This window comes from Eulemur rufifrons, chromosome 7 (genome assembly GCF_041146395.1).
Source record: "Eulemur rufifrons isolate Redbay chromosome 7, OSU_ERuf_1, whole genome shotgun sequence".
NCBI classification, from domain to species: Eukaryota; Metazoa; Chordata; class Mammalia; order Primates; family Lemuridae; genus Eulemur; species Eulemur rufifrons.
In genome coordinates, this window is record NC_090989.1 from 152,211,444 (window position 1) to 152,221,319 (window position 9,876).

Below are 9,876 nucleotides of genomic sequence, written 5' to 3' on the forward strand. Positions count from 1 at the left end.
GATGCCTGAGTTATGGCCCAGTCTGCTGCAGACTCGCTCATGCCACGTTCCGGAGTCCTGTCAGGGCAGCCACCTAACTCCCCCTCCCCCAGCCAAGGGGATGCAGGGGAAGATGTGCGCCCTGACTTCTAAGGGGCCTGTGGATTAAGGCAGGAGACCCCTGGCCACACTGGCCTCCTTCCAGGTGCTTTCTAGGCCGGCATGCCTTTGAACAGGCTGTTTCCTCCCCTTTGGATGCTGTCAGGACTCTGGTCTCAGTGAGTGTCACCTCCTCTGAGAAGCCTGCTCAGACCACCCTGGTCCTGTTCTCTGCCTTGTCGCTGTCCCTAACCCCTCATCCCTGTGCCCACTAAAATGAGCTTGTTTCTTTGTTCTCTGGTCTCTTCTGTGTGTCCTCCCTCCCATGAGTGTCGGCCACCACAGGACTGTTTTGTTCGTCCACAGCTATATATCCCCAGGACCTGGAACACAGTAAATACTGAAGGAACAAATGTCCCAAATATCTCAGCTTAACCATCTCTCACAGGGCGATTGAGACCCCTTGCCAAACCCCAACCCTGAGTGGGGTGAGGGGCAATAGGGGGATTTGCTTCCTGATTGACAGGAGCTCTGGTGATGCAGAGGGCACCCTGGGACAGTAGTGCAGCAGCAGCTGGCCCCAAGCCCACCTGCAACCTCCCCACGCCCACCTCGATTCAGGCCTGCTCTTCGCGGCCTGAGGAGGTACTTGACCACAACTGGCCAGCAGGGGGCGTAGAAGGGATGGGAACGGACATTTGCTTCCTGGACCTGAACTCTAGAACCCAGGGTCCCAACCCAGACCCTAGATCTGGAACCTGGAAACCCAAACCCAAACCCAAACCCCAGATTCAGATCCCACAGTCTGAACCCCAAACTCAGAACCCAGAACCCAAAGTCCAGGACTACACCCCACACTGGGGACCCAGACCCAGATTCTGGCACTGAAACCTTGAGCCCAGACTCCAAAACCCAGGATGCCAAACTCAGACCTTAAACCCAGACTCCAGATCCTAGAGCCCAGCCTCAGGACACAGGATTCTAAACACAGACCCCAGATCCAGGATTCAAGACCCAGTACTCAGGACTTAGGACTCTAAACCCAGACTTCAGGACCATAAACCCAACCCAAACTCCAGATCCAGGACAGGAGCTGGTGGTTTTCCAGATCTGCACGGACTGTTGCCCTGTATGGACAAGGGCAGGGTGGGGGCAAGGGGTAAACTCTTGGCAAGCAGCGGGGTGGGTGCTTGGCAGACCTCCCTGACAATTTTCAGAAGGGAATGAGGAATGTCCCTCATCCCGTCAGAGCCAATTTGGGGAGCTCAGAGTATGGTTGCCACGTGGAAGAGCTTGTGGGGAGGTGAGGCCTGGCCGTCCCTTGGGCCCAGGAGCCAGAAGCAGGGGAAGAGGGTCGGGTTCCCCACGTGCCCTTGTCCCCTGGGCCACAGGCTCCGCAGGCTGCCCTGGCCCGCCCTGGCCCGCCCCTCCTGGCCCACAGCCTCTGGGCTGGGACGCAGGCCCACACTTCCCGGAGGAGTCGAGAACGCGGCCTGGGCCAGACCCACAGCCTTAGAAGTAGGTCAAATGTTGCCGCGCAGCAGGTCCTGGGGACCCTGTCCTCATGTGGGCTGGCCCATGGGCTGCAGCTCACTCACCAGGGCACACATGTGTGTCCACATATATGCGAACTCACCACCACACGCTGGGTGTCCATGAACACAGATCCCACACAGGGCCCCTAGGTCCCTACCCAGTTGCACCAATAGGGGTGCCATGGCCCCAGGGAGGGCAAAGGCTGCCCAGCAACTCTGACTAGAGGCGGCATGAGGCAGGCACGAGGACCAGGAGAAGATGAATTTCTGCACCATCCCACAGACCTGGAGCCGTGGGTGAAAGTCTGACTCCAAGGAGGACTTCCCAGCAAGGCTGCTCTGCCACTAACAGGATGTGGCCCGCTTCCCGGAGGCACAGCTCAGGGCCTTGAAAGATGGGAAAGAGTGTCCAAGGGGGAGGCAGGAGACTCCCCATGCTCTTGTGACCCAGCTTGGTCCCTGCTCCTCTTGGCCTCAGTTTCCCCACCTGTACAATGGCCACAGGTGGAGCAAGGTGATCTTAGGTTCAGAGGACAGCCTCTGCCCCGAGACCCAGCCCATCCTCACTACCCCTACACCACACACAGACAACTCTGTCCTTGGGCAGGCCAAACACAACCCTCAGGCCCCTCCCTCTACCCACTGTGCTGACGGGGACCAGATGCTCCAACCTTGTGGTTCTAGGGGTGGGGGTGGCAGGGCCCAGCGGGCTGGCAGGCAAACCCTGGGTTTGGCCCAGGGACCTATAATCAGCTCCTGCCCCTCTGATCCTGGCCCAGGACTGACGCTTGGGGCTGTGGTGTCCTGGCCGGCTGTGGCCACGGCCGCTATATTTGGGAGCCCAATTCAGCATGAGGGAGGGGTGGGCCGGCAGCAGCCTCCAAGGACCAGGGCCTCATGGAGGATGGTATGGGGGCAGCATTGGCCAGACTTGGTCTGTTGTGGAAGGTGGGCACAGCCCTGACTTCAGGGCCATGGTCTCTCCTCAAGAGCCTGGACAGGGGGTCATTAGCCCTGCCCTTAGTGACTAGTCCAAGGAGGGGACTGAAATTGTGTCTGGGAATATTGAACCCCTAATTTAGCTCAAAAAGTCAGAATGCCAACTGGGGTGTGCCTTCTGATTGCATGAGGAGGGGTGGGGGCTGTTGAGGGTGCATGGGGGGCACAGAAAAGGCTCTTGAGGGGTGAGGTTCGGGGTAGAAGGGTCTGGGATGGGGGTGCCCACATGCTGGTCAAGGGAGCCCAGAAAACAAAGGCCGTGGGTGGTGGGCAGAGGGCACGGAGTGAGGTGTGGCCCTGAGCCCCAGCTCCCCAGCTCTGCCTGCTGCTCCAGCTTCCGGACAGGGGCCCTGCCCCTCCCCCCAGCGTGGCCTGTGGCCTCCTTGAACTGCTCTGGACATTCCCTGCCACTGGGCCAAACCCTGTACTCTCCCACCAGCAGTTTCCCAAAGAGCAAATATTTATTGTCCTTGGAAGAAAAAAAAAGAGTCCCCTTTTAGGATAGGGGTCTGGGAGCCGCTACTGAGGTTTGCAGGGGCTCAGCAGCGGCCTGAAATGACCAGAAACCCCACCTGGACAGGCTGAGGGAGGGGGAAGGAGGGTGCGCACGACGTGAGCCGGCCTGGGAGGAGAGGGTGAGCGGCTGCCCCAGGCTGCTGGGCTCCGGCTCTGCCCGCTCAGGACCCTGGGCCGCACTCTTTGCTCCCCTTGCCTCCATTTCCCCAAGGCATCTCCAGAACAGCTCTGAGGGGACACAGACACTGCCACGTGAAGCATGAACATGTGTGTGACTGTAGGGGTGTGTGTGGTCTATGTGTATGTAACCATGGGCACGAGGATGGGACCACATGCGTGCTTGTGTGGGAATATGTAATCTTGTGTGCTTACGTGTGTCACCGTGAGCGTGAGGCTGTGACCACGCGTGGGTATGACCATGCCTGGGTGCTCCTGGCTCTGTGTGCGTGTCTGTCTGTGAGCCTGTTCATCTGTTGGCATGGGCGGGGCGGGGGCCTGTGGACACAACCTCTGTTGAATGGCCAATTCAGTCAAAAATGCAAGTAAATTTAGCAGGGGGAAAAAAAACCCGTCAGTCAGATGAGGAGTCTGAATTGAGTGGTTGTTTGACTGGATGGACCAACTGTCTCAGGCAAACAGTTCCCGCTTGCTGGGAGGAGGAACGGGCTCCCCCAGGCCATCATGGGGAAACTGGAGATGGGGACCCTTGACTGTGGCAGAGACAAGACACAGAGACTGCGACAGAGACGAGAGGATGGAGAGAAATGGGGCAGATTCAGAAACGGGGATAGAGGGTTGGTAGGTGGACCAGGGACAAAGGTTGCCCTCGGGAGGGTGTAGTTCCCAGAGCAGTCCTGTCGCCCCTAACCTCAATTCCCGGCTGGCATAAGGCAAAGTCATTCCCACCCCTCACCCACCTTGAAGCAGCCCCCGTGGACAAGGAGTAAAACCAGACCAGGATGCAGGAAAAGAGGGTGGGCATGGGCTGTTGGACAGAGGGGACGGGATGAGAAAGGAGGCAGTGCCGGGGACAGGGACAACAGTGGTGGCAGTGAAAGCAGGAGGTGACAAGGAGGTGATGGTCGTGATGACAGTGGAGAGGCAGAATGGGCTAGGAGAGCCCCCCAGTCCCCTTGCAACTAGCTGTGGTGGCCCCCCCAGACACAGGGCTGTCCCCACTCTGCCCCACCCAGCACCAGCTGTGGCCTTGCCTCCAGTGGCCACATAAAAACCCTCTGTGGCCCAGGGTGTGGATGCTGCGTTAAAAATGGCCCAAGTCCCCAGCCAGGAATAGTTAGGGTCGATTCCGGTACCTGCCTGTGTGGGTATTTATATATCCACCCACCCAGTGTGATTATGTGTGTCTCTCTCTCTCTTTCTCTCTCTCTCACACACACACACACACTCTCAGGATCCCCAGTCAGGCTAACCCACCCCTGCCGTGTGTCTGTGTCTGTTGTCTGTCTGGAGATGTCCACTGGTCCCTGGACACTGCCCGCTCCACCTTTGCCCGCTCTGCCTGGTCCCCTTCCACCAGCACTGGGGTCCACGGGAAGGACACGTGCACACACACACTCAACCAGAAACCCTGGCCCACAGCTGCTTGGGCCAAGAGCAGACACACTGTGCCCACATCCTTTCCACACGTATCCTCACGCTGCATAGATGCCTTTGCACTTATGCACTTATGCATACACATCCACACACCTTTGCACAGACATGCTTTCACACACATATTGCACACATGCACATGCCTTTGGACGCACATGCACACACCCTCCCCCCCACACCTAATGCACCACATCTTTGAGCTGCTCACAGGGCTAGAAAGAACACCCAGGTGTGACTTTGGGGTGGAAATTAGGAGCACTGGGGAGGAAGAACAAGGCTGAAGGCAACAGAAATCAGGGGACCCTACGAGGTCTGGCACGGTCTGTGTGTACGTGCGTGGAGGGCCATCCCACCCACCCTGTTCATGGAAGGGGAAACAGAGGCCCGAGCAGAGCAGCTGGGCCCGGAAGGTCAGCGTCCCTGATGTGGGGCTCTCCAGCCGCAGCATCTGTGTTGTTCTTGGCACATCCAGGCCAGATAAGGACGGGGTCGGAGCTCGGCTCTCGTGGGAAAGGACTCTCTGGAAGGCTCCCGACCCATTCCTTTCCCAGATCTTAGACCCCAGTGCAAGCAAGAGGAAGGCAAAAGGGAAGAAAGATGGCTGGGAGACAGGCAAGTCCCCATCAGGCCAGCCTCGAGGGCTGTGGGGAGACCATGGTAGGTTCAGAGACTCACAGATGCTCAGGAACGTGGAGTGACTCCTCAGACCAGCATGGGACCCCCCAAGTGCAGGCTTTGGAGCAGATGGGGAGGGGCAAAGCCAGGCACCCAGATTTCTGAGCCCCTCTGCTCCAGGGAGCCTCCTGAGGTTCTAGAGCCAGGGCTGAGATTGGAGGCTCTGTGTCCAGTGGTCTGGAGCTGGGATGGATGGAGAAAATGTTTTGGGGGGACAGTTGGATGTTTGGAGACACTGGAGCAGCATCATCCCCCTGATACAAAGCAGATCAGGGTGCTAGTCCTGGGATTGGTACCGGGGCCAACTGGGGACAGGGGATCCAGTTCTGGTCCTGGTCCCATCACGGACTCCTGGAGCCTCTTCCCTTCTGGAGACCTCAGTGCTCTCACCTGTACAATGGGGCATCCCTGATGTCAGTGTGGGTCATCCTTGGACCTGGATCTCCTTCTCCCCCTGCCCAGGTCACAGGGAATGGGGAGAGCTGAAGCTTAGGGCCAAGTCAACAGGGGAACAATTGGCTGGAATTCTGCATAACACAGGGGCTCAGGCAACATTGCAGATAGGCCAGGAGGGACCGTGGTATTCCTGGGCCCCAGGGAGCTCTGTTGGACTGTGAGCCCCACACATCTGAAGGGGGCCTTGCCTTCAGGAGTCCTGGCCTAGGGCATAAACAGGAAAGCCTCTGCGGTGGGTATGGCAGGGGATGCCTAGGGCCCCGAGACCGAGACCCGTCCCCCAGCCCTCCCGCAACTAGCATGCTCACGCCCTGTAATCACTGTAGATGGAGTTCCCAAGGTCAGGCTGCCAGGAGTCACCACCACCTCCAGGCCCCTCTTGCCTGACCTTGGGGTCTAGAGAGAGGACATGCCAGTCTCCCTATCCCCATTTTCCCCCTGAGGGAGCAGCTGAAGGGACAGCTGGGCTGGGCTGGGCTTTGGGACCAGGGTGGGTCCTCCCTGGCAGCCCCAGGCCTCCCAGGCTTCAGTCTTCCATCTCAGGGTCAGGCCAGAATCGCTCCAGCTTGGCCTTTGGGCTGCTCCCTGATCTTCTGAGAACTTGCCATCGGATGTATTCAATCTCACAAGGCTCCCTGGAGGAGTACGTTCTAACATTGAATGACAGGGACTTGTCCAATGGCCTGAGAACTGTCCTTCTTAGGTCCTGGGCTCTTCTCCCTCCTTATGAGGAAACAGAACCTCCCACAGCAACTGACAGACAAGGGCTGCAGGGCCAGGGTGTTCGATGTCCAGAACTCAGGGCTCACAGTGCCTTAGGACAGAGGCAGCAGTGCATTACACCCAGCACTAAATTCCCCAGTCAGAAATCATGAGGTCCAGGTCTCGCTCTGCTGGAGGTTTGGGGTGCAGACCCAGGAAGACTCCAGAGAACAGGGTGTGTCTGAAGGGCATACAGGAGCCCCCCAGGCTGAGAAGGGAAGGACAAGTCAGACAGGGCAGAGGCCAAGAGCTCACAGCAGGCTCGGGGGACTGGGAACATAGGGCAGTGCGGCCAGGCACCCTGAGGGCGTGGGCCAGACCGGCCTCATTCTCCAAGTCTCTGGGGACGGGGGCGCAGCCCAGCACACAGTAAGTGCATACTCAAGGAGCCAGGGAAGGCAGGGCCCAGCTGTCAGAACACGGTCCTTTCTCCTCTCTCTCCTCTATCTGCTAGGTCATCACTTCCTTGCCCCCTCCGCCCCCAAGGAGCCCTCTGTGGTTATGCTTGAGTGGGAAAATGGATGCGGAGCCACTGAGCTGGAAGGGGGGGGGCACCCACCCTTCCATCTTGGACCAGCGCTGCTCACTGGGTGGGAATGGCTTCCGGAGCCAGCTGTGCTGGGAGAGGGTGTTGCTGTTGGGGACAGGATGTGCTGGATGGCCAGGAGGTCAGTGCTCCAGTCCCCTGCCTCTGTGTCCCCCGCCTCTGTGTCCCCCACCCCAGCTCAGGAAAGGACTACAGTGGGGCTGGGAGAGGCCTAGACCACCGACCTCCCCGAGGAGTGCATGACTGAGTCCAGGAAATGGGACTTTTCACCAACTCCTGAAGAGGCAGAGAGGCCCCGGGGACAGAGTGGTGGCTGTAGCAGGCAGGAGCTGGGCGTGCTGTTGCCTTCACTGAGCCCGACCAGCTGCCAATGCCCCGCCAGCTTCAGGAAGGTGTCTGAGCCACCTTGCTGTTGTCCCCAGAACCAACTCCCCAAGCCAGCAACCTACCTGTCCCCAGTGAGGGCCCTTCGGCCTCTCCCACGGAGGCTCACCTCAGAGGGCAGGGTTGTTCGGGAGGCCTGGGTACTTGGTCTGGATGAGCGGGGTGACCTCTGGCACGCTGTTGCCCCCCTCTGGATGTCGCTCTCCCAAACACACTTTTATAAACTTCCCCAAAGTGCTTCCCCTTTCTGGCCAGTTCAGCCAACGTCCACGGTGCCTGCGGGCCAGGCTCTGTGCCGGGGACAGGACAGCCAGGCAGACACAGGCCCGATCCTGGCCCCAGAGACGTTCCCAGTGTCCGCCAGCTCGTTGCCTCACCCCAGACAGTGTCCCCTGAGGCATTCGGGATGAGAGGAAACTGAGGCCCAGAGAGATGGCCCAGCTAGAGCCAGGACCACCCACATAGAGGGCTCCTCCAGGCCCAAACAGGGCCAGAGTGTCAAGACTAAGGGTTGCCACCCAAGGTCTCCCTGACATAGCCCCCAGCAAGGATCCAGTGTCTGAGCTAACCCCCTCCCCACTGCCTTCTCCTTCCTGGCCCCCTCCTCCCTGCAAACCGCAGGGCCCAGCCAGCCTCTGGAACGCGTGCCCAGGACCTCGGTGATATTTTGAGTTTAAGAAAACTTTGCAGTCGGCAGGAGCTCTTAAAGGTTATAAATAGCAGCTGCGGGAGCCCATGCCGGGAGAGGCGGAAACACGTGTCAAACACGCCTGGGAGGGGGCTATTCCGAGGCACAGACCCTCCCCTCACACACACTAGGGACCCACCAGGCTTCTGGGGATTTTACAACCCCTGGAGCGGGAAGTCACACCCCACCCGGAAGGCGTCTGGGAAACAAGACCTCCCCTGGCTCCCCACCAGGGTCCCCAGTGGCTGGCCAGGTTGCCCGGGGCATGGGGGGGGGTGCTGCTGAAAGGGGATCCAGGGTGGGAGGTCTTTCTCTTACCCCCGCCCCATACCACCAGGGGTCTCCCTCAGAGCTGCCCCTGGGAACAGCAGGGCTGAGGGGTTTTGGACTAGAGTGTCCACACCAGCCCCAGTCAGTGGCTGGAGGAACTGAAGGTGGGGATGGAATTGTTTCAAGGGGGTTTCAAGGTTCAGTGGGGAAGCTGGGCAGGGTTTGAACCCCCAAGCCACAGTTCTCCCCACCAAACGCTGCTGCTGCCTCCTTTCCATTTCCAGGCACCACTGGACAATGCTTTAACCCCCCCAAATAAGGTGCAATTGAAGGGCTGCAGACAGCGTGCAACACCAGGGTAAGCAGACCTAGGGCCTCGCCCCTCAATGACCTGTCCAATCCCAGTGTTTCTGCTTCCGATGAAGACCCCTGTTGAACAGATGAGGACGAGAGGGCTGGAGAAGATGAGAGACTTCCCCCACTCCGGTGGGATGCGTGCCCATGCCCACCCTGCCAGAGTGCGGATTGTCAACAGCCCAAGGCCAGGTATGGGCTCTCCACAAGGAAGTCAGCTCTGGTTTGGGCCACTGCAGTCTCAGGCTTGCCTCGAAGGCCATACAATTTGAGGACGTGCCCGCAGGAGCCTACTGTGAGGGGACACAGCCCTGCCTTCTGGGGCCTGATCTGAGAAAACAGTTTTGAAGGGGCCATCGAAGGAGCACTTCAACCTCCACCACCTCCCTGGATTTCCCCAGCTGCTCAGCAACGTGCCTGGGGCAGGAAACGTTCCCCCAATGCAAAGACCTGGAAACTGAGGTGTGTCTGAGGCTCCCGCCCCCCATCCCCAGTCCTGCCTCACTCATGCCCCACCTGCTGCCCGTGGCCCCCAGCGGGTCTGGGGGCGGCAGCCAGGCTTGGCGTTCAGGCGTTCTGAACCTCAGGGAGCCCCAAAGGGTTTATGGGGCTCCCAATGAATGGGAGCCTGTTGAGCTTCGGAGGGGGCCAGCCCGAGTAAACATGGCTGGGTCTGAGCGGCCATTCTCCCCCTGCCTCTTTCCCCAGGACCCAGGACCAAAATACGACTTCCTGTCCCCGGAGCTGAAGGCTGGACTCGCCCCTCAGAGCCCTGGGCTGGGGCCCACTGGAGGAACACAGGCTGGCCTGCACAGGCGGCCCCAAGGCTTGAGGGAGAAAGGGCTTTGGGTTTTCAGACCCATATGACTCCCTGCATCCAAGACCCCTTTGAGCCTCAAGCTACCCATCTATTAACGACAGATCAGGAAACTGAGGCCACGAGCAGCAAGGGGCCCAGCTCAGCGCCCCACAGGTCGGGACAGAATAGGCCCCAGCCTCCC